The sequence below is a fragment of the Tamandua tetradactyla genome, chromosome 2 (genome assembly GCF_023851605.1).
Source record: "Tamandua tetradactyla isolate mTamTet1 chromosome 2, mTamTet1.pri, whole genome shotgun sequence".
NCBI classification, from domain to species: Eukaryota; Metazoa; Chordata; class Mammalia; order Pilosa; family Myrmecophagidae; genus Tamandua; species Tamandua tetradactyla.
The window spans coordinates 120,631,601-120,654,297 of record NC_135328.1 but is presented as its reverse complement, the minus strand read 5'-3'; the positions used below and the strand labels follow the sequence as shown (position 1 = coordinate 120,654,297).

The following is a 22,697-nucleotide window of genomic DNA, read 5'->3' as shown; positions in this document are numbered from 1 at the left end:
GAACATATGTAAGAAAATGGCGGCCTTAATATGATGATGATGTGGTTTTTAGTATTACAATGAAATATAAGTGACTTGTAGGTTAAAGTCTAAGGTACTGTGCCTGTCAGGTGGGCCCTCTTTGGTTAGATCCAGTCTCGGTTATCAAGATAGCTTTGGACTTGGGTTGGATTAGTTCTGGGTTGACCCAAGACCCTTCATTAGTAAACATTAGGGGCTGTCTTTAGTGATCACAAGACTCTAAAGTTGGAAAATCTGGAAAAGTTGTATAAGCAAAGGTTAATCACAAGGTTTTTCCAGTCACAAGGGTGCAAGATAAAGGCTATACAATCATTATCAGCGACCAAGGCAGCGGGATTACAATTGAAAGATTTTGGGTATTTCCCTCTCTCTACTCCAATACACCAGAAACTAAAAAGAAATATCTATATAATGATTCAGTAATCACAATCATCCCTTAAACCGCAGTTTCTCGGTTACAGAGTTCCTCCTCCTCCTTCTCCCCCATCTGCTTCCCTTTTTCCATCTCCTCCTTTTAATGTTACCCTGGAAATTATCATAAATTCTCTAGCTCATTATGATCTGGGCAATGGGATGTGTCCATGAGGTGTAGGACAATCCCCAAAGAGAAAGAAGAGGCAACGATTTCCCCCATTCATGTTTATTTTAGTATGTATCTTATTAAACAAATACAAATGAACAGGCTGTAAAAATTCATAGAGTTCAGAATTAGAAAATAAAAAGTGAAAGTCTCTGCTTACACCTACCCGCTTCAAAATCTCAGCACCGTTCTGCAGACGTAATCACCATCCACAGTTTCTGGTGTAAAATCTTCTGGTTCTTATCTCTGTTTCTTGATGAGGAACAGTGTTTACTGGCTCCCCATCAGAAAGCAGTGGTTCTCAAATTTTAACATGCTTCGGAGACACCTTGAGAGTTTCTTGAAATGTAGATTCCTGGGCTCCACCCCCAGAATTTCTGATTTGGTAGTTCTGGGGTGGAATCCAATATTTTCCATTTCCAGCAAGATCCCTGGTGATGCTGGTAACTTCTGTCCTGGAGCATACTGTGAGAACCACTGCCACCCACACTACTTCCTTCTTTTCCTCTCTAATTTATCTTCTGAGTTTTGTCAATTATATATGTTTGCATTCTACAATTTATCTTTATGACCTTACAGATATGCGTATGTGCTTATTTCTTGATTGACTACCTTTAGGTAGTATCCATCAAAAGCCACAGCTATAAAAGGTGACGTAGCAAGAGAAGTGTTTCTTCTTAATAATTTTGTTACTATTATAAAGGATATCTTTAAAATTTTTAACCATTTGATGCTGTTAAAGAAAAATGCAATTTCTCTTTTCAGAAATTGATCTTGTATCCCGTCACCTTGCAAATCCTTTAGTCATTCTGATTCTGTACTTCTAATGTTTTTGCACACTGATACATACAGCCTTCATCATTCATTCTTACTTTTGTATAACATTATAGTATTCCATTTTCTGATTATACCACAGGTTGATAATCCACTCTCATACTGATGGATGTTTAGATGTTTTTTCTGCTCTCCTTTCTTTGCTATAATGTCATAATGCGACAATAAAATTCTAGTAAATATCTCCTTGTGGACGTGGGTGACATTTTTTTTTTACCCCCAAGATATGCTAGGGAGTGGAACTGCTGGGTTATGGAGATTCAGACACGTCCTAAACACAATTCACAGGGCTTTACCCTTTATTCCACTTATTGCTGTGAAAACCAGCTAGGAGTGAGCTCCCAGTGGTTTTAGCAGGCCTTACCTGACATACCTCAGTCTGGGCTGCCTGCCCCTCCCCTCCAACCCAGGGGCAAGTCAGCTACACCACACACTGCACAGTGACCACTCGTGCACAACCAGGGACTTTGGGGGAGATGACGCCTATGGGGCAAAACTTTTGATGCTGGCACATAAGAACTGGTGATAAATTCTTCCCCCTTTCTGCCCCAGGACTGACTGTTCTGCAGTGCAGTTTGTCCGGCCTCTTGTAGGTTGGTCCAATTAGCTCAGGCAGCCAGTTACATCCTCTGCTAGTGCTGTCTTTTTCCTTCCTGCCTCCTCCTGCCCTCTCTATCACTCATCAGTTCGAGGAGACTACTTTTCTCTTAGAGTCAAGCAGAACCTGCCTTGGTTTACCTTCTGCCACAGTGAAGCTGCTCTAACTGGGGTGCAAGAAGCATGGAAAAGTTATGAAGCGACTGTGCACAATCATTGGAGGATTGGCGGCTTCAGTTACACAAATTGTGATTCTGTACTTGGAGTTTATGGAAATCTGAACTTCAGTTTTGGGTTCAGATTAGACAAGATTGGTGCTAATAAAAGCAGAGGTGGACCAATGAAAACCAGCCAGAAAGGTGGAAGCAGGAGATTGAAGCGGGTGTGACTGGATGCCCACTGCTAGCTTGGCTGAGGAAGAACCAACCTTGGGCCAGATAATATAACGAGTCCTGACTCTACCTCTTTTACATCTGACATAAATTGCTGATTGAACGTGCCATATCGTAGGTTGTGATATGATCATTCACGGCATAAATATGTATCGAGCACCTCCTGTATGCCAAGCACTGTTCTAAGGGCTTAGGAAATATAAACTAATTCAATTCTCATAATAGGCCTTGCAAAGTAAGAACTCTGTCCCATTTTACAGACTAGGAAATCGAGGCACACAGAGGGACCATAACTTCCCAACAATTTTCACGGTGGTCAAGTCCTCTTTGAACTCATGCAGTTTAACTCTAGGCCCATGTTCATGACCACTTTGTAATGCTACCTTTTGTTAATGCTTTCTTTCTTCTTTTTTTTTTTCTGCATGGGCAGGCACTGGGAATCGAACCTGGGTCTCCGGCATGGCAGATGAAAACTCTGCCACTGAGCCACTGTGGCCCACCCAATGCTTTCTTTCTTTTTAAAAGAAATTTTACTACTTTTAAGTCAAATTTACTAGGGCTTAATTAATATTCTAGTAAAAGTACCATAATTAATTAATAATTAATTGATAATTAATTTACCACAATTAATGTTATGGTAAAAAGTACAGTTCTTTGAATTTTGATTAACACATACAACCCTGTAACCACTCCCACAATCAAGAGACAGACATTTTCATCTCCCCCAAAAGTTATTTGCACCTTTCCCTCCACCCTCAGCCCTTGGAAACCATTGATGTCTTATTCTTCCTTCCTGCAGATTTGCTTTTTCGAGACTGACACGTGGATAGAATCAAACAGTATGTAGCCCTTTGAAGCAATCTTCTTGCACTTCGCATAACGCACAAGAGATCTACTCAAGTCGTTACAGGTTTTAGCAGTTTCTGTTTATGACCAGGTAGCATTCTATTGTATGTAGGTATAATTGTTTGTTTACCCATTCACCAGTTGAGGGATATTTGGATTATTTCCAGGTTTTGGCGATTACAAATAAAGCTGCAATAAAGATTTACCTACAGGTGTTTGTGTGGACATATGTTTTCATTTATCTTAAGTAAATGTCTAGTAGTGGGATTGCTGAATCATAAGATAAGTGAACATTTAACTTTATAAGAAACAGCAAACTGCTTTATCCAAAAAGGCTGTACCATTTGCATTTCTACCAAGAATATATAATATTTCCAGTTGCTCTACATCTTGTTAGCACTTGGTGTATTCAGGTTTTTTAAAAAAATTTTATCCATTGGAATAGATAGATAGTGCTATCTTGTGGTTTCACAATATGCATTTTCCCAATGACTAACAATCTTGAGCATACTTTCATCAGCTTATTTGCTATCTGTATATCTTCTTTGGAATGCTCTCTTATAAGTAATATTTTTCGTTAATCGTATGCTGTTTAATAAGTCATTAAATCCAATTCTGCAAGTGAATGTTCATATACACTCAGGTGCTTGAGTTCTAATCACTATGGAGAAAATCAAATGGTGTAACAGAGACAGGAGCAGGGTTCAAATTGCAGCTCAGACCTTACTAGCTGTTTACCTTCAGGCAAATGACTCAGCAGCTCTGTGACAGTTTTCTCCTCTGTAGAGTGAGGATATCAGAGCATCTGCAGTAAAGAGGATGCCCTGAGGTGTTTCATGCAATGAGTTTAGGACATAGCCTGACACTTAGTAGGTTCTAGGTATAGTGTTAGATTTCTTCCCCCTCCTTCACCTCCTTTCCTTCCTTCCCTCCTCGTTCCCCTCCTCCCTCCCCCTCCATGTCCCCTTCCTCCCTCCTCTTTCCTCTTCCTCATGTGGTCCATGACTGAATTCTAGTTCTCATGACAGCATGCATCAACTCATGTACTTGTAGAGAATTCATTTATTTTATTATAATTCCAGAGCTGTAAAGAGATCTGGCCTGATCCCCAAATATTACAAGAGAAGAAAAAGAGATCTGGAGAGTGTAAGTGTCTTGATTACATAGTTCACATGGCTAGCAACTGGAAAACCCTGGAAATGCCTTATGGAATGCCAGTTCAATATACTGAAAATCTCAATCATTTCCAGGACCGCTTTGGCATCTGGAAAAGTAAAATAGCTGGGTCTTTCATTGTTCCTCCAGCTTTTATAACGGTCAGTAGACTCATCCTACTAGAACTCAGTCGTTATTCTTAAAGAGCCCAGATTTATGTTTAAAACATATTTAGGATTAAACAAATGTGAAAACTACTTGCCACTCACAAACACCTTCAAATGACTGCATCGTTTCAATCAGGTAGAAATACAGTCTTCAGCTTTTGTTGAGTACAGTTCACTACTGGCTCTATTCTCTGGTGAGCTGTCATGATGTGGCATTGTAACGGGGTTGGGTTGGTGGAATGACTCCTTGGGAAAATAAATTCAAGCACAAGCTATTTAATTTAAAGCTGTGAAATAGCCGTTCACTGTGGATGTTGGTGATCATTCCCAGCAGGACTTCTGCCCTTAAATGTAAGGCTGAGGCTATGTAATTACTCAATAAGTCCACCAAGGGGAGCCCTTTCCATACAGAAGATATTACAATGTGCACTAGAGATTGTATCCAGTACGCACATCAACTTTTTATTTTGGTGTGTGTGTGTGTGTGTGTGTGTGTGTGTGTGTGTGTGTGTGTGTGTGTGTGTGTGTGTGCATGGTCCAGGAATCGAACCTGGGTCTCCCACATGAAAGGCGGGCATTCTAACCACTGAACTACCCATGTACCTGCTATCAGCTTTTGCTTATAAAGATAAAATTACTCGTGCAAAGGGTCTTCTGATCCCTAAAAGCACTACAGTTTTAGCATGATCAGACAGAGTCTTTTGCAGAAAGATAATACAAACATTTAGCTGCACTGCCTTGAAATAAAAACTGGTTGGAAAAAAAAAATTGGTTGAGTTTGGTTGGTGGTACATCTCCCCAGGGGAAGGGAACCAACATAATTTTTTAGCTGTTTTGCCTTCTCTTCATCAACGGAAAGGCGCAGCACCAAATCAAAGTCAGTTGTAGATAGTGATAACAAAAGATAATGTTTAATGTTAAACATTAAATATATTTATTTATATATACATATATAGTATTTAATGTTAAAAAATAAGATTTTATTGATAGCTTGCTAGGTGCCAAACACAGTTTCAAATCCACAGTTTTAAGTATTGACTCATTTAATCCTCATGGTGATCCCATAATGTTGAAATAACTATTGTCACCTCCACTTCATAGACGGGAAACTGAGGCACAGAGAAGTAAATTGCCTGGCCAAGGTCAGAATAAGATGCAGGCAGTTTTGCCAGTAGAATACGTGACCTTAATTGCTATATTGCCTTTCAGTAGTAAGTAGGTGATAAGACTTAGCTGAATGAAGAAGGAAGAAGGAAGGAAGGAAAGAGAAAAGAAAATAGGAAAGGAAAAAGTATAGGAAGGCAGGGAGGGAAGGAGGGAGGGAAGGAGGAAGAAGAAAGTGAGAGGGTGAGATAGTGAAACGAGGCAGATTAGGCAGTTGTTCCAGATGTCAGAATCAGAAGTATTTTCGTTTGTGACTTAGAGAGGAAAGTCAGAGTAGAGAACTTGGGCCTCTGAGCAGTTGCACAAACATGGCATTGCTTATCAAGAGAAAACAGATGAAGAAGAACTTATTTTGGATGTATCTTAAATTATTGGAAAACTTGTCAAATGTCCTTAAGGATAGTGACAGTGGAGAGAGTCGCAGAAGGTGTTTGACTAAGATGAAGATGTCTTAAAGTGAATGTGGAGATTAGAAATGCAGTTTTAGTGAAAAATATGCCACATTGTATAAAATCAAACCTCAACATGGTTTCGTTTCTCCATATTTTATTAATATTTCCAAACTTGCCTCATCTTCCTGGATTGTCTTTAAAGTTTCTTTTTTTAAAACCTCATGTATTATTTTTTTTTTTACAGCTCTTTCCAAATAGTCTGGATCGGTTATATTTTCTTGGCTTTAATGAGTTGTGAACCCCAATTTGCCCAGTGATAAAAGATGTCTGAGAAAGCTATCCAAAAATTTAAATAGCTACTTAAAATTTCCCCAGTTTAATATGATTTTGGTCATGCTATACTCAGCACATGAAATGTCAAGGATGGAAAAAAGATAAATTAATAATCCCTTGTAACCCTAAAGAGAGGGAAAAAGCTCCTCTTTGAGACTTCAATTCTGAGAAAGAATATCTCACACAGAGGCTGAGAGCTGGGCTCTGTGGCCCTTGGAAAAGCTGGTCGTCCATAACTGTGTTTGCTTTCAGATTTCTTGGCTTAAAAAGAAAACAAACAAACAAAAACCATAGTGATTTAGAAAAATTGATTCAAGGAGTCTGTTTTCTTTGCCAAGACAAATGATAGAACCCTGTTTCATTACCCTGTGAGTCAACTCTTTTCCTTGGTTCTGTAAAAAGATTATGCAACTCAGCAAATATGACTTAGGAATAAAACCAATGTTTGTGATTCATTTAAAAACAAAATAATTAATTCACATAATTAAATATAATTATGGCTTCATGCTGCTGTAGAAAAGGTGTTTTCCATTGAAGATCTGCCTTCTTTCAGGTGTCTGTTGTTTGTGTAGAAACCTTTTTGGACCTTCTCTTGTGCTTCGTTCAGTTTAGAATAAAAAGTTACTCAGTTTTAGAGTTACAGTTAAGCAGCGTGGCCACCAGGCTGGAGGGTACAAGGAAAGTGCCCCATGTTTTAGCCTTGTTTGATTTGACCTCATAAAGGGCTGGAGTAGCCAAATAGAGGTAACCGGCAGGGGCCAGTGGAGGGGCAGGGGCAGGAGAGTGGGGGCCAGAGCTCAGTCAGGCCCCAGAGAAAGGGTAGGCTCAGCCAATGAGCACCAAGAATCGTAACCAGAGAACCCCCATCTGTTGGCAAGTTTCAAAGAAATTTGGGGTCTGGGAAAGGTAAGAGAATCACCCAGAGAAGAATCTGTGAAGCCACAAGCACAAAAATGGGGGTTGGGAGCAGAGGCAAGAGCGAAGAATGTCCAAGAAAACTGCCTGGCGTGGGGTCCCATACCACGCAGCGTATAGGTTTGGGTATCTGCAGCACATCCTATGGCTAGGTCAGATTGGTTACTGTGCATGGTCAGCCTGAAACCACAAAGGCAAGACAAAAAAATGAAAAGACATATCTGACTGTATTGATTGTAAAAAGTCTCTCTAGTACTTGTCATTTTAAGAAAAAGTCAACACTAACTCTTGGTCTATGATGGGGTGAAGAGCTGGCAGGGAAGTGGTTTTAGGTTGCAAAACCTCACCCACATTTGCCCTCTCACCAGGAACTCTCAGGGCTCCTTACAGTTTTTCCCTTCATCCTCTTTACTACCCTCCCTAATTGCACCATTTTGAAAGGTGGTGGCCACGTCTCAGAAGCAGGGTGTCCCCAGTCCCATGGCTGGGAGGAAGGGTTGGGAGTATCCTATGTCTCTGCAGTAGAATGCTTACTACATCATCCATCTCTCATCATCTGTCTACCTATCTACCTGCCTACATCTATTTATCTGTCCCTCTCTCTCTCTATTCATCCATCATCTATCATCTATCTGTCAGTCTCCTCTTCCCTTCCTCCCTCCATCCATTTATATATCTATATCTATATCTGTATCTATATCTATATCTATATCTATATATCTGTATCTGTATCTGTATCTGTATCTATATCTATATCTGTCTGTCATGTCTATCATCTATATAATGTTTTGGTAGCAAATAACCTCAAATATGTTTCCATTGGGAACCCAATACCTGGATGCCTCTGGTAGTCTGACCCATATTCCTCCCCTAGGAGGAGGGTTCTAGCATTTCTTTGCATTTCGATGGAGACTCCATTTCCAAGAAGTGTTAACATGGGTATTTTGGAAGTTGCATCTGCTTGGATTGCTTACTCACACACTCATAAGGAGGAAATTGAGGAAGTGCATGATGGTGTCACAACCGTTTATATGATCACAGTGAGCACTTATTGTTTTTCCTTTGAACTTTACTTTCATTTAATCCTCACAACAGCTCCATGGGGTGGATAATACCCATTTTATAGATGATGACATTGAGAACATAAATAAGTGACTGGCTGGCTTTGGGCTCAGCCACGTTAATCACTGCATTAGCCTGTTTCTCCAAATGAAAAAGCAATTTATTTACTTTTTCCCACTTTATTTGTGCATTAGGAGAACAGAATGCAATTTCTCCCCTGCTCCAAGCCTCCTGGAAAATTTGGAGATTAAATCTTGAGTCTTAAGGAAAGAGAAACTAGTGTAGTTTTGAGGCAGTTTCTGGGTCTAATGGACCATCTACTGTAGTGTGAAATAACTAAAAGAAAAGTGGGTTTGAGATGCAAATGCCTTTGGAAGTAGGAAGGAATCTCTAGGGAAAAATGAGGTCAGATGATGGGGGAGAAGAATGGTGACTAAGAGGTGCTGCTCAGGAGTCTGGAGGTGACCCCAGAGAGGTTATCTGGAGGAGTAAGAAGGTTGGTTATCTGCTGGGAAGACTTGCGTGGGTGTATGGACTCAGGAAGACCGCCATGAATGACGGAGTGGGTGATTACTTTTGTGCCTCCCCGTGAACCACACCTCCTGGATTCACATACTTGTGCTGTCACCTCCTCTTGAGTTTGAGCTGCATTGAGCTGCTTTCGCCAGTAGAATGCAGCGGTAGTGACACATTGTTGGTTGGGGACTTCAGTCTTAAAAAGGTCTGGAGATTTCTGTTTTTGTGCTCTGGGAAGCTTTGAGCTTCCATGTAGTAAATCTGGATATCCTGCTGAATGTGGAAAGGCCCCTGGAGAGGGAGAAACCCTGAAAATATCTGGAGGACCAAAGAACCCAGCCAACGATAGGAAGTGAGGCCACAGACATAGGACCCCAAGGAAGCTGCCCAGCCAGCCTGTAGGCATTCGAATCTTTGTGACCGAGGCCTCAGATACGTATGTGGAGAAGCCACTTTGGGCCTTTCAGCCCCAGCAGACATCCCATGACACAGAGATGTCCTCATTGCACCCACCCAAATTGCTGACCACGGAATCATGACCAATAAACAAAATGGTTGCTGGTGTAGTCCAGCCACTAAATTTTGCATAGCTTATTTCACAGCAAGGGATGAGCAAACAAACTGTTGTTTGAGTGTCCAGGAACTGCAAAGAACCCCAGATGTCATCTGCTTAGAACCCTTCTTTAAGTGGGCATCTCCCAGCTCCAGAGCTAGCCTGCTGTTTACTAGCTGTTGTACGTTACTTCATCAGCATCCAGCACCAAGCAGTGGCAATGTTACTGTTTAGCATGAATTATCTCTGGCTGCCCCATACGGACAACCCTCCTCTGTTCCTCCTATGATATCTCAGGATATGCATAAACCCAACTGAGATGTGTGTGAGTGTGTTGGTTTGGGGTGGAGACTTGGAAACCCAGTGATATGATAAGACTCCCTGCATAGATTCATTATTTTCTTGAATAGAATAAGCACAAGACCTGCCAAATGTGGGACAGTAGAGAACGACTCCCCTGTTAGACATATTAGAGTAATTATTGGGTTGAGAATTTGGAGCTCTGTGCTTGGCCTCTGGCTTTGTCCTTCTGTGACCTTGGGAAAACCAACCAACCTGCCTGGGCTTCAGTTTCGTTATGACTATAGCTCTCAAAAATTTCTATAATTTAAATATGGTTATTAGGATTAAAAATAAAAACAATGAGCAATTGTTCCTGGAATAATGAGTGCTTAATCATGGACCAGGTGGGGACCATATAATAAGTTTTCTCTTAGAAAAAAGTTTAAAACGGTGGGCATATTTTGCACTTCCCACTTGTTGCAGTTGAAGCTGCGTGAGAATAGAGGTGGATTCTTGGGGGTTACCAGACTTACTCAATTACCCACAGACATTAACTAGCACACCTGTTCACATTTACCTTTTTATTACTTGGTCTCAGAGCCAATAAAATTATAGTCTGCTCCATTCGTTTTCATAATGCATTAATTGCTTTAATAATATATTTTTTCTCAAGTGTTGGAGTGGATCGCAGGGGACGGCCACTTAAGTTTCAAATTCCATCACTTAAAGGGGAACCCAAATAGTTTCTCTTTTACATAAGAGACATACGTGGTCACTAGCAGGTTATGGCCTCAGTACCTGGGCATATCTGCTTTCTGGTTTTCAGTGGCGTTTGCAAGAGGGTTTCTCAGCCTGTGGAAGCTCAGTAGCCCCCACCCCTGGAATCTGACAGTGCTCGAAAGCACTCACAGGTGAGGGGTAAGCTCAGTCATTTATGATAAAACAGTTGTGACCCAGGGCCTGGGAACAGAGGAATTCTCTGCCGTGTCATGGACACAGATCACAGCAGAAGGATTTAGCTATGAACACCTCTTATGTGCTTTCGGTCCCTCCCTGTCTTGTTTGCTGGCTCTAGATCCAGAGACGGATGCTGGTGACCACTTGTTTGTGGCTCTACCAGTGGTATGCTGGAACCATGGTTTTCAGGCTGGAAGGCTGTGACCTTGGAGATAGTGGGTTTAGTGATTTGCAGACTTAATTTTAGCTGTGGAGACTTTTGCTCAAAAAAAATGTGGGGCAGGAGGGCAATATGGAAAACAAAGGTGGGCACTTCAGCACGACATAATCAGGTGAGGGTGTAAGGTCTAAACCTGCTGGGGTCCTCCCTCAGCCCCCACCAAGACCCCAAGGAAGGAGCGTGAGGGTGAGTGCTGCTTGAGAACCAGTGGTGTGGTCCCACTGCTTCCTTTTTTACACATGAGGAAACTGAAACCTATGACATGGAGGAATTTTCCCAAGAGTACTCCATGAATGAGTGGGCAGCATGGCGTTTGCTTCCGGAGGCTTTCCCCTAACATCTTTCCCCATACCACCACCCCATTTTTACCCATGACCTGCAATGATGGGGTATTTTGATTTATTTTTTCTGTTGTCAGTCTTGGAGGGTTGCTTCCCACGATCTCCTAGAAAATGCATTCTTGTCATTTATGTTCCTTCTAGAGGTGCTTTTATGGAGAGACAGAGCCCCAGCTATTTTAGTTTGTTGAAGATGCTGGAATGCAATATACCAGAAATGGGTTGGCTTTTATAAAGGGGATTTATTAAGTTGTAAGTTTACAGTTCTAAGGCCATAAAAATGTCTAAACTAAGGTATCCAGAGAAAGATACCTTGACTTAAGAAAGGCATACTGGAACACCTCTTCATCTGGAAAAGCATGTGGCTGGATTCTCCTGGTCCTTTTGCTTCTGGTTTCAAACAGCTTCCCTGGGGGAGTTTTTTTCCTGCATCTCCAAACATCTCTTCCTGTGTTGGCTCTGAAGCTTTTTCCAAAATGGTTCCCTCTTGAAGGACTCCAGTAAGTGTATTAAGATTCACTTTGAATGGGTGGAGACACATCAAATCCCTAGAAACCACCTAATCAAAAGGTCCCACCTACAATTGGTTGGGCCACACCTCCAAGGAGAAAACTGCAGCCAAGGAGGTAGCTACCCCATTTCTAGTCCTAACTCCCTTACTGTCTGGTTTTGTTACCTTTGGGCACTTGCTTCCTTTCACTGGGCCCCAGTCTCCTAATCTGGGAAATGGGAATAAAAACTTCTAGGATGTTAGTTGTATTAGCTTCTATGGCTGCTGTAACACATGGCCACACACTTAGCTTAAACACTGACTTGTTCTCGCACAGCTCTGGAGGTCAGGAGTTTGAGATCAGTTTCATTGGGCTGAAATCAAGATATGGGCAGGGCCACATGTCCTCCGAAGACTCTCGAGGAGAATCCATCCCTTGCCTCTCCCAGCTTCTGGCTGCAGCTTCTGGCTGCCTCACTCCCATCTCTGCTGTGTGGTCCTGTCACCTCCCCCTCTTCTGTCTGTGGTCACTCTCCCTCTGTCTTCTTCTTATGAGGACAAACACGGTTATATTAGGGCCCACCCTGATGGCCCAGATTATCTCCCCATCCCACGGCCCCTAACCTAATCACATCAGCAAAGTCTCTGCCATGTAGGTAACATTTATGGGTTCCAGGGATTTAGACCTGATACTTTTGGGGGCTGTTACTCAGCCTGTCACCCGAGTCCACCTCAGGGGCTTGTCAAGATGCCCAGGGGAGATGATATATGTGAAAGTGCTTCTTTAATCATAAAGTGCTAGCAAATATATTAAGACATTTTTCATTTTAATAGTGTGTATATCTGTCTCAATAGCAGAATGCATGTTACAGTAACATAACAGAGATGTTGATGATAACAGTAAAACTAAGTGGGAAATTATATGTTGAAATTGGAGGCATCCATTCATTCAACAAATATTGCTTGAGCCTCTCCTGTGACCAGCATTCTTCTGAGTACTTGAGATCCGTCAGGAGATAAAACAGATAAAGCTCCCTGACCACATGGAACTTACATTGTAAGTCGTGGAAGTTTGAAGGGGACAGAGGATTCACAATGGACATAATAATAAGTACATATAATACTTTAGGAAGTTGGATAATGATTGCAATGGACAAAAGCCAGGGAAGAGTGATGGGGTAGATCTTGTTGAATTGAGGCATTTGAGCAAAGTCTTGAAAGAGGTGAAAGTGCCCCCTGCAGGTGTCGGGAAAGAGGAATTCAAGTTGACTGTAGCTGTGAGAGGTTGGGTACATTGTGAATGGAAGTGAGACAGTCCACCCTCACACTGTTATTCCTTTCCTGCACAGTGGCACTGTTTGTCTGTATCAAGGATTATGAGCTCAAATGTCTGCATATAGGTCAGTGAAGCAAGCCTGGGGTGAAAGCATTGGAAGTGACGGAGATGACAACCAAAAGGAGAGAGAGAGTGCCTTGTCTACCGGGGAGGGGGGACAGCCTGCCTGTAGCTGCTGTTGCTTCATAGAAATATAGATAAAAGGTAGCTGGACTTGCCAGGATTTTTTAAAAAATGATGAAAATTCATATACTAGAAACTGGGATGCAATGTGGTACACACACACACACACACACACACACACACACAGGAATATTATTCAGCCATGAAAAGGAATGAAATATCACTACCAGCTACAATGTGGATGAACTTTGAAAACATTAAACAGTGAAATAAGCTAGACTCACATAAGGACAGATATTGTATGATCCTATTTATATGAAATACATAGAATAAGCAAATTCATAGAGACAGAAAGTAGATTACAGATTAACGGGGCAGAGGGGTGGAGGATGGAGAGTTATTGCTTAATGGGTACAGAGTTTCTGTTTGGAATGATGAAAACGTTTTGGTAATGGATGGTGGTTGGTGCGCGTAGCAAAACATTGTAGATGAAATTAACGCCACTGAATGGTAAACCTAAAGATTTGTGTTATATATGTTACTACAATAAATAAACTTATGAAGCATGTAATAACGTGGATGAACCTAGAGAACATTATGCTGAGTGAGTCTAGCCAAAAACTAAAGGACAAATACTGTATGGTCCCACTGATGTGAACCGACATTCGAGAATAAACTTGGAATATGTCATTGGTAACAGAGACCAGCAGGAGTTAGAAACAGGGTAAGATAATGGGTAATTAGAGCTGAAGGGATACAGACTGTGCAACAGGACTAGATACAAAAACTCAGAAATGGACAGCACAATAATACCTAATTGTAAAGTAATCATGTTAAAACACTGAATGAAGCTGCATCTGAGCTATAGTTCTTTTTGTTTGTTTGTTTGTTTGTGTCTTTTGTTTTTTTTCTTTTTCCTTTTTTTATTATTATTATTATTTTTATTTTTTTCTCTATATTAACATTCTATATCTTTTTCTGTTGTTTTGCTAGTTCTTTTCCTAAATCGATGCAAATGTACTAAGAAATGATGATCATGCATCTATGTGATGATGTTAAGAATTACTGATTGCATATGTAGAATGGAATGATTTCTAAATGTTGTGTTAATTTCTTTTTTTCTTTAATTAATAAAAAAAAGTATATACAAAAAAAAAAAAAAACAACAGCAAGAACTTGGGTGTGTCGAATAAAATATACCTGGGGGCCAGATTCTGCCCGCAGGCCATTACTTTTCAACTTCCATTTTCTGTGATACATTTGCCAAACATCCCGATGTCTTCCCAGCCAAGAGTGGGTAAGTTTTCCCACACGGCCACCATGAGGAAAGCAAAGTGGAGAGGATGGACATCTGCACTCTATCCTTGAGGGTGGGAGGGCTCCCGTTTTGATGTGTGGTTTCCCCGTGGAGCCCCCTGAGATGCCAGGCACGCACCAACCACCCTCCCTGCTCCAATTCTTTTGTACTTATTTCCAGTGTTAGGGCTATCCCTTGGTCAGTGTCATGGTTAGGGACAGGTGTCAACTTGGCCAAGTTGTGGTACCTGTTCATCTGATTGGGCAAGCGCTGGCCTGTCTGTTGCAATGAGGACATTTCATAGGAATAGGTCATGATCACGTCAGCTACATCCACAGCTGATTCCATTTGTAATCAGCCAAAGGGGTGTGTCTTCTGCAATTAGTGATGCTAAATCCAATCATGGGAAGCCTTTTAAGGAGGACTCAGAGGAGACAGGTTCCATTCCTGCTTTGGCTGGTGAGCCTCTCTTGTGGAGTTCATCCAGGCCATCCATTGGAGTCATCAGCTTTGCAGCCTGCCCTGTGGATTTTGGACTCTGCATTCCTACGGTCACGTGAGACACTTTCATAAATTTTATATTTGCAAGTGTTCCCTGTTGATTCTGTTTCTCTAGAGAACCCTAACTAATACATCTTGGTACCAGGAGTGGTTCTTAAGGAACAGAGTCTTAAAAATGGGTTTTTATGAATGGTTTTCTACTCTGACTGGGCTCAGAGACACTAAGGACTCTGATTCCCGTAATCAGAATGACACTCCCAATCCATGGAGTGAGTTGGCAAAGGAGATAGTCAAAATATCATCATTCGATTCTCCTAATGCTTCGCTTGTACGAAGCCAGACTCTGGGGGATAATGTTTTTGACACCTTTACAGAGTTTTGTAGAAATAAGAGTTATAGAGATGTTGGTTGGTTGTTGTTAGATACACTGTCTACATTAAAGGGTGAAAGGGATGGGCTTAAGGCTTCAAACAAGAAGCTTAAGTGCCGTCTGAAAGATGTAGAGGTTTCTATGAGTATCCTGAAGGAAAATTTTATTTCCTGTAGCCGTAGACTTGAGATCTCTGAAAATCAGACTCAGAATCTTATTGTTAGAGTAGCAACTTTACAACGTAAACTGAAATCTCAGTCTTGCATGGTGTCTGCCGTTAAAGTGAGGGCATTGATTGGAAAGGAGTGGGACCCTGAAAAATGGGATGGTGACATATGGATTGATAATGATGTTGGGGGTGAGGTTGAAACCCTAGACCATGCTGAGCCTTCTTTAGATAACCCTGTAATAGTCTGCCCTGAGGACATAGCTGCCCCACCTCCAGCCTGCCTTGAGGAATTGGCCACCCAACCTCCTCCTGAAGGGATTAGCCCTAGAGTTATTAATCCTGTTTCACCAGATGAAACTGCAAATGAAAGCCCTGAAGCAAATGGCTTGGAAGATATTTCTAATTCTTTTCATGACCCACCCCCACCACCCCTCATTTCTTCTAGACCTATAACTAGACTAAAGTCCCAACAGGCCCCTAAAGGTGAGGTACAGAGTATCACACATGAGGAGGTACGTTATACTCCAAAAGAACTGTGTGAGTTTTCCAATTTATATAGACAGAAATCAGGGGAATATGTGTGGCAATGGATTTTAAGAGTGTGGGATAATGGTGGGAGGAATATAAGGCTGGATCAGGCTGAATTTATTGATATGGGCCCACTAAGCAGAGATTCTGCATTCAATGTTATAGCTAGAGCAGTTAGAAAAGGTGTTAACAGCTTGTTTGGGTGGTTGGTTGAAACATGGATCAAAAGGTGGCCAACATTACCTGAGGTTGAAATGCCAGAACTGCCCTGGTATAATGTAGATGAGGGGATCCAGAGGCTTAGAGAGATTGGGATGTTAGAGTGGATTTATCATGCAAAGCCTGCTCTTACACCCCAGGAATGTCCAGAGGATGCACCTTTTACCAGAACAGTGAGAAATAAATTTGTGAGACTAGCACCATCATCCCTCAAGAGCTCTGTGGTTGCACTTCTCTGTAGGTCAGATATTACTGTAGGAACTGCTGTCACTGAGCTGGAATCCTTAAACACAATGGGGATGACAGGATCCCGAGTTGGCAGAAGCCAGGTGGCAGCACTTAATCACCAAAGACAGGGTAGACGTGGGTATTATAATAGACAACAAACTCAAAGGAGGCATCAAAATTATATGACACGCAGAGATTTGTGGCATTGGCTAGTAAATCATGGGGTGCCTAGAAATACAATAGAAGGGCAGTCTACTAAATTTTTGTTGGAGCTGTATAAACAAAAGAGTTCTAGGTCAAGGGAACAGAAGTCTAACCTGAATTACAAAAACATAGAGTCACGGCCCCTTAACCAATTTCCAGACTTGAAACAGTTTACAGACCCTGAGCCCCTTGAATGAAGGGAAGGCCAGGTCCCTATGGGGGAGAAACCTGTTACACTGCCACAAATTTATACTGTTAACGTTCCTCTAAGTCTTCCTCAAGGAGACCGACGGTAAGTTACCAGGGTAACTGTGCATTGGGGAAAAGGAAATGATCAGATATTTCGGGGATTATTAGACACTGGTTCAGAAGTGACATTAATTCCAGGGGACCCAAAACGTCACTCTGGACCACCAGTCAGAGTGGGGGCTTATGGAGGCCAGGTGATCAATGGAGTTTTAGCTCAGGTCCATCTCACAGTGGGTCCAGTGGGCCCCCGGACCCATCCTGTAGTTATTTCCCCAGTTCCGGAATGTATAATTGGCATAGACATACTGAGCAACTGGCAGAATCCCCACGTTGGTTCTCTAACTCATGCAGTGAGGGCTATTATGGTGGGAAAGGCCAAGTGGAAGCCACTAGAACTGCCCCTACCAAGGAAAATAGTAAATCAAAAGCAATACCGTATTCCTGGAGGGATTGCAGAGATTACTGCCACTCTTAAGGACTTGAAAGATGCAGGGGTGGTGATTCCCACCACATCCCCGTTCAACTCTCCTATTTGGCCTGTGCAGAAAACAGATGGGTCTTGGAGAATGACAGTGGATTATCGTAAACTCAACCAGGTGGTAACTCCAATTGCAGCTGCTGTTCCAGATGTAGTATCATTGCTTGAGCAAATCAATACATCCCCTGGTACCTGGTATGCAGCTATTGATCTGGCAAATGCTTTTTTCTCAATAGCTATTAGTAAGGACCACCAGAAACAGTTTGCTTTCAGCTGGCAAGGTCAGCAATATACTTTCACTGTCCTACCTCAGGGGTATATCAACTCTCCAGCCCTATGTCATAATCTTGTTCGCAGAGACCTTGATCGTTTCTCCCTCCCACAAGACATCACACTGGTCCATTATATTGATGATATCATGTTGATTGGACCTAGTGAGCAAGAAGTAGCAACTACTCTAGATTTACTGGTAAGGCATTTGCGTGTCAGAGGATGGGAGATAAATCCAACAAAAATACAGGGGCCTTCCACCTCAGTAAAATTTTTAGGTGTCCAGTGGTGTGGGGCATGTCGAGATATCCCTTCTAAGGTGAAGGATAAATTGCTGCATCTGGCCCCTCCCACGTCCAAAAAAGAGGCACAACGCCTAGTTGGTCTTTTTGGATTTTGGCGACAACATATTCCTCATTTGGGTGTGCTACTCCGGCCCATTTATCGAGTGACCAGAAAAGCTGCTAATTTTGAGTGGGGACCTGAACAAGAGGAGGCTCTGCGACAGGTCCAGGCTGCTGTGCAAGCTGCTCTGCCACTTGGGCCATATGATCCAGCAGATCCAATGGTGCTGGAAGTGTCAGTGGCAAATAGAGATGCTGTCTGGAGCCTTTGGCAGGCCCCTATAGGAGAATCACAACGCAGACCCTTAGGATTTTGGAGCAAAGCCTTGCCATCTGCTGCAGATAACTACTCTCCTTTTGAGAAACAGCTTTTGGCCTGCTATTGGGCCTTAGTAGAGACTGAACGCTTAACCATGGGCCACCAAGTTACCATGAGACCTGAGTTGCCTATCATGAGTTGGGTGTTGTCTGACCCACCAAGCCATAAAGTTGGGCGTGCACAGCAGCACTCTATTGTAAAGTGGAAATGGTATATACGAGATAGAGCCAGAGCAGGTCCTGAAGGCACAAGTAAGTTACATGAAGAAGTGGCACAAATGCCCATGGTTTCCACTCCTGCTGCCACATTACCTTCTCTTTCCCAGACCAGAGCTATGGCCTCTTGGGGAGTTCCTTACAGTGAATTGACTGAGGAAGAGAAAACTCGGGCCTGGTTTACAGACAGTTCAGCACGATATGCAGGTACCACCCGAAAGTGGACAGCTGCAGCATTACAACCCCTTTCTGGGGTGTCCTTGAAGGACAGTGGTGAGGGGAAATCCTCCCAGTGGGCAGAACTTCGAGCAGTGCACCTGGTTGTTCATTTTGCTTGGAAGGAAAACTGGCCAGAGGTGCGTTTGTATACTGATTCATGGGCTGTTGCTAATGGTTTGGCTGGATGGTCAGGGACTTGGAAAGACCATAATTGGAAAATTGGTGACAAAGAGGTCTGGGGAAGAAGTATGTGGATAGACCTTTCTGAGTGGGCTAAAAACATGAAGATATTTGTGTCCCATGTGAATGCACACCAGAGGGTGACTTCAGCAGAGGAAGATTTTAATAATCAAGTGGATAAGATGACCCATTCTTTGGATACCAGTCAGCCTCTTTCCCCAGCAACTCCTGTTATTGCCCAATGGGCTCATGAACAAAGTAGTCATGGTGGTAGGGATGGAGGTTATGCATGGGCTCAGCAACACGGACTTCCACTCACCAAGGCTGACCTGGCTACAGCCACTGCTGAGTGCCCAATCTGCCAGCAGCAGAGACCCACACTCAGCCCCCGATATGGCACCATTCCCCGAGGTGACCAGCCAGCTACATGGTGGCAGGTTGATTACATTGGATCACTCCCTTCATGGAAGGGGTAGCGATTTGTTCTAACTGGAATAGACACATACTCTGGATATGGGTTTGCTTTCCCTGCATGCAATGCTTCTGCCAAAACTACTATCCGTGGGCTTACAGAATGCCTTATCCATCGTCATGGTATTCCACATAACATTGCTTCGGATCAAGGAACACACTTCACAGCAAATGAAGTGCGAGAATGGGCACATGCTCATGGAATTCTCTGGTCTTACCATGTTCCCCATCATCCAGAAGCAGCTGGATTGATAGAACGGTGGAATGGCCTTTTGAAAACTCAATTACGGTGCCAACTAGGTGGCAAAAACTTGAAAGACTGGGGTAATGTTCTCCAGGAAGCTGTGTATGCTCTGAATCAGCGTCCACTGTATGGTGCTGTTTCTCCCATAGCCAGGATCCATGGGTCCAGGAACCAAGGGGTGGAAATGGGTGTGGTGCCACTCACTATTACTCCTAGTGATCCACTAGGAAAATTTTTGCTTCCTGTCCCTGCCACCCTGAGTTCTGCTGGTCTACAGGTTTTAGTTCCAAAATGGGGTGTGCTTTCTCCAGGAGAAACAACAGTGATACCACTGAACTGGAAGTTAAGATTGCCACCTGGGCACTTTGGGCTACTTATGCCTCTGGATCAACACACCAAGAAGGGGATTACATTATTGTCTGGGGTAATTGACCCTGACTATCAGAAGGAAGTAGGACTGCAACTACATAATGGAGGTAAAGAAGAGTTTTCTTGGAATATAGGAGATCCCCTGGGGCGTCTATTAGTACTGCCATGCCCTGTGATTAAAATCAATGGAAAACTGCAACAACACAATCCAGGCAGGACCACTAATGGCTCTGAGACTTCAGGAATGAAGGTTTGGGTCACCCCACCAGGAAAAGAACCACGGCCAGCTGAAGTGCTTGCTGAGGGGAAAGGGAACATGGAATGGGTAGTGGAAGAAGGTAGTGATAAATATGAACTTCGACCACGTGATCAGTTACAGAAACGAGGACTGTAATGCTGTTTTGTTTGTGTTATACTATTTAAGTTGTAAGATATCAAGTTTAAGAATGAATGTTGCCCAAGGATTTGCATGCTATTCTGGAGAGATTTAATGTGTTTCCAGTTATATGCAGGACAGTTGAGTATTGTCAGGTAAAAGAAAAAATGTGTGCTTATTTGTTTTCATTTGGAAATTAAGTATGGTCTAAGGTGATATATATATATATATATATATATGTGTGTGTGTGTGTGTGTGTGTGTGCCAAGTTGACAAAGGGTGGACTGTCATGGTTAGGGACAGGTGTCAACTTGGCCAAGTTGTGGTACCTGTTCATCTGATTGGGCAAGCGCTGGCCTGTCTGTTGCAATGAGGACATTTCATAGGAATAGGTCATGATCACGTCAGCTACATCCACAGCTGATTCCATTTGTAATCAGCCAAAGGGGTGTGTCTTCTGCAATTAGTGATGCTAAATCCAATCATGGGAAGCCTTTTAAGGAGGACTCAGAGGAGACAGGTTCCATTCCTGCTTTGGCTGGTGAGCCTCTCCTGTGGAGTTCATCCAGGCCATCCATTGGAGTCATCAGCTTTGCAGCCTGCCCTGTGGATTTTGGACTCTGCATTCCTACGGTCACGTGAGACACTTTCATAAATTTTATATTTGCAAGTGTTCCCTGTTGATTCTGTTTCTCTAGAGAACCCTAACTAATACAGTCAGTTCCCATCATTTTGTGTGCTTGCCCTTTATCTCATGGCACATTGTAAGAATCTGAAGGAAAGGAACATTTCAAAATTTGGGGGGGAGGCTCCTCACATTGCCTGATGGGTCTGTAAAAATGTTTTATCAATTGCAAATCACTCTATAAATGGGAGTTGTAGTTTTCATTGTGTGTTGCTTATTCTTGTTGTTATCACTTGGATAAGTGGTGGGTTAAGCCTAGAGCACAGTTATAATTTGTCTTGGTGCTTTCTTTTATTGCTGAAAGATGGTGAGATTCAGGATGGCAAATTTTCATTTCCCTTTTGGATCACTGTACAGTCCTTCTGGTTATTATTATTGAGCAATGTGGCAGGTGCCTGGCTTCCCTCTGCTTTGGGGCACAGTGGAGGATTGTGCATCCCTGACCACTGAAGTTAGATGTGGTGCCATGCCTTACTTTGGCCAATGAAATAAGAGTCAGGTGACATCTCTCACTTCCCAGATGAGGCATTGAATGAATGGTGTGCAGCTTTCCAACTTCTTTCCTGCTTTGGCAAGAGTGGAAACATTTACTGATAAGGAAAAGCAATGCAGGACCTTCACACAATGAACAGCTGACCCGCAGAGTCACCCCAACCAGTAAGAGAAAATTCACACCACCAAAATTTTGGGGATATTTGTTGCCATAGAGTGACCTAGCCCTCAACATCATGACTGATATAAGGGGTGATTTTTTGTATTCGGTTGGAAAGAACACAGGCTTCAGAGTCAGACTTGAGTTTCATTCCTGGCTCTTTTGCTTGTTAGCTGAGCAACTGCCAAAGCTCAGGCTCCTCATTTAGGAGATGGAGAACAATGAACAGGACCAATTTCTTTTGGCTGAATGAGAATTAGAAACAGTCAAATTTGTGTTTGATATATCACCTTGAGGTTTTAGATGTGTGGTTGTAAGGTATTTATCGATTCAGTAGGGTGAGGCAAGCAAGTGTGCAATGTTTAAGAAGTCACTCATTCTCGTGTCATGCAAAAGTTGACCTGCTATTATGTACCACTCGCTGTACTTGGCCCTGGGAGGAGAGGAATCATTCACAGTCCTTAACCATTAAGAAGCCTATAATCTGCTATGGGGGAAGGGACTAATATCCATAGAGATAGGTCCAATAAGAAGTTACCTATGCTGTAGTGGCACCACAAGGAGTGGTGGGAGTGTCAGGAGCATTTCAGATGGAGAAGATAGTGGATGTTCACCAGGTAGAGTAAGGGAGGCAGATTCTCAATGAGAAGGAAAATATGAGTAAAGGTACAAAGAGGTGAAATGCTCTGAGTTATTTGGAGACTGGTAGAAATTTGAGACTACTGAGAATAAGGCTCAAACTGGGGGAGTGGAGTGGCAGTGATGGGGATGGGAGTAGACTGGAAATTTTGTAGAGAGTGAGGGAGCCACAAAGTTAGGAAGAAGTCAGATGGGTAT

At 42.6% G+C, this 22,697-nt stretch overlaps 1 long non-coding RNA gene across 1 annotated transcript in view; it reads left to right on the top strand.

Annotated features, from left to right (window-relative positions):
• Window positions 1-7,256: 7,256 nt before the first annotated feature.
• LOC143661908 (uncharacterized) overlaps window positions 7,257-22,697 on the top strand; it is a 55,261-nt gene continuing 39,820 nt past the window's right edge. The window contains exon 1 of the long non-coding RNA XR_013164960.1: window positions 7,257-7,387. This is a non-coding gene — a long non-coding RNA (uncharacterized LOC143661908). The remainder of the gene's footprint in view (window positions 7,388-22,697) is intronic.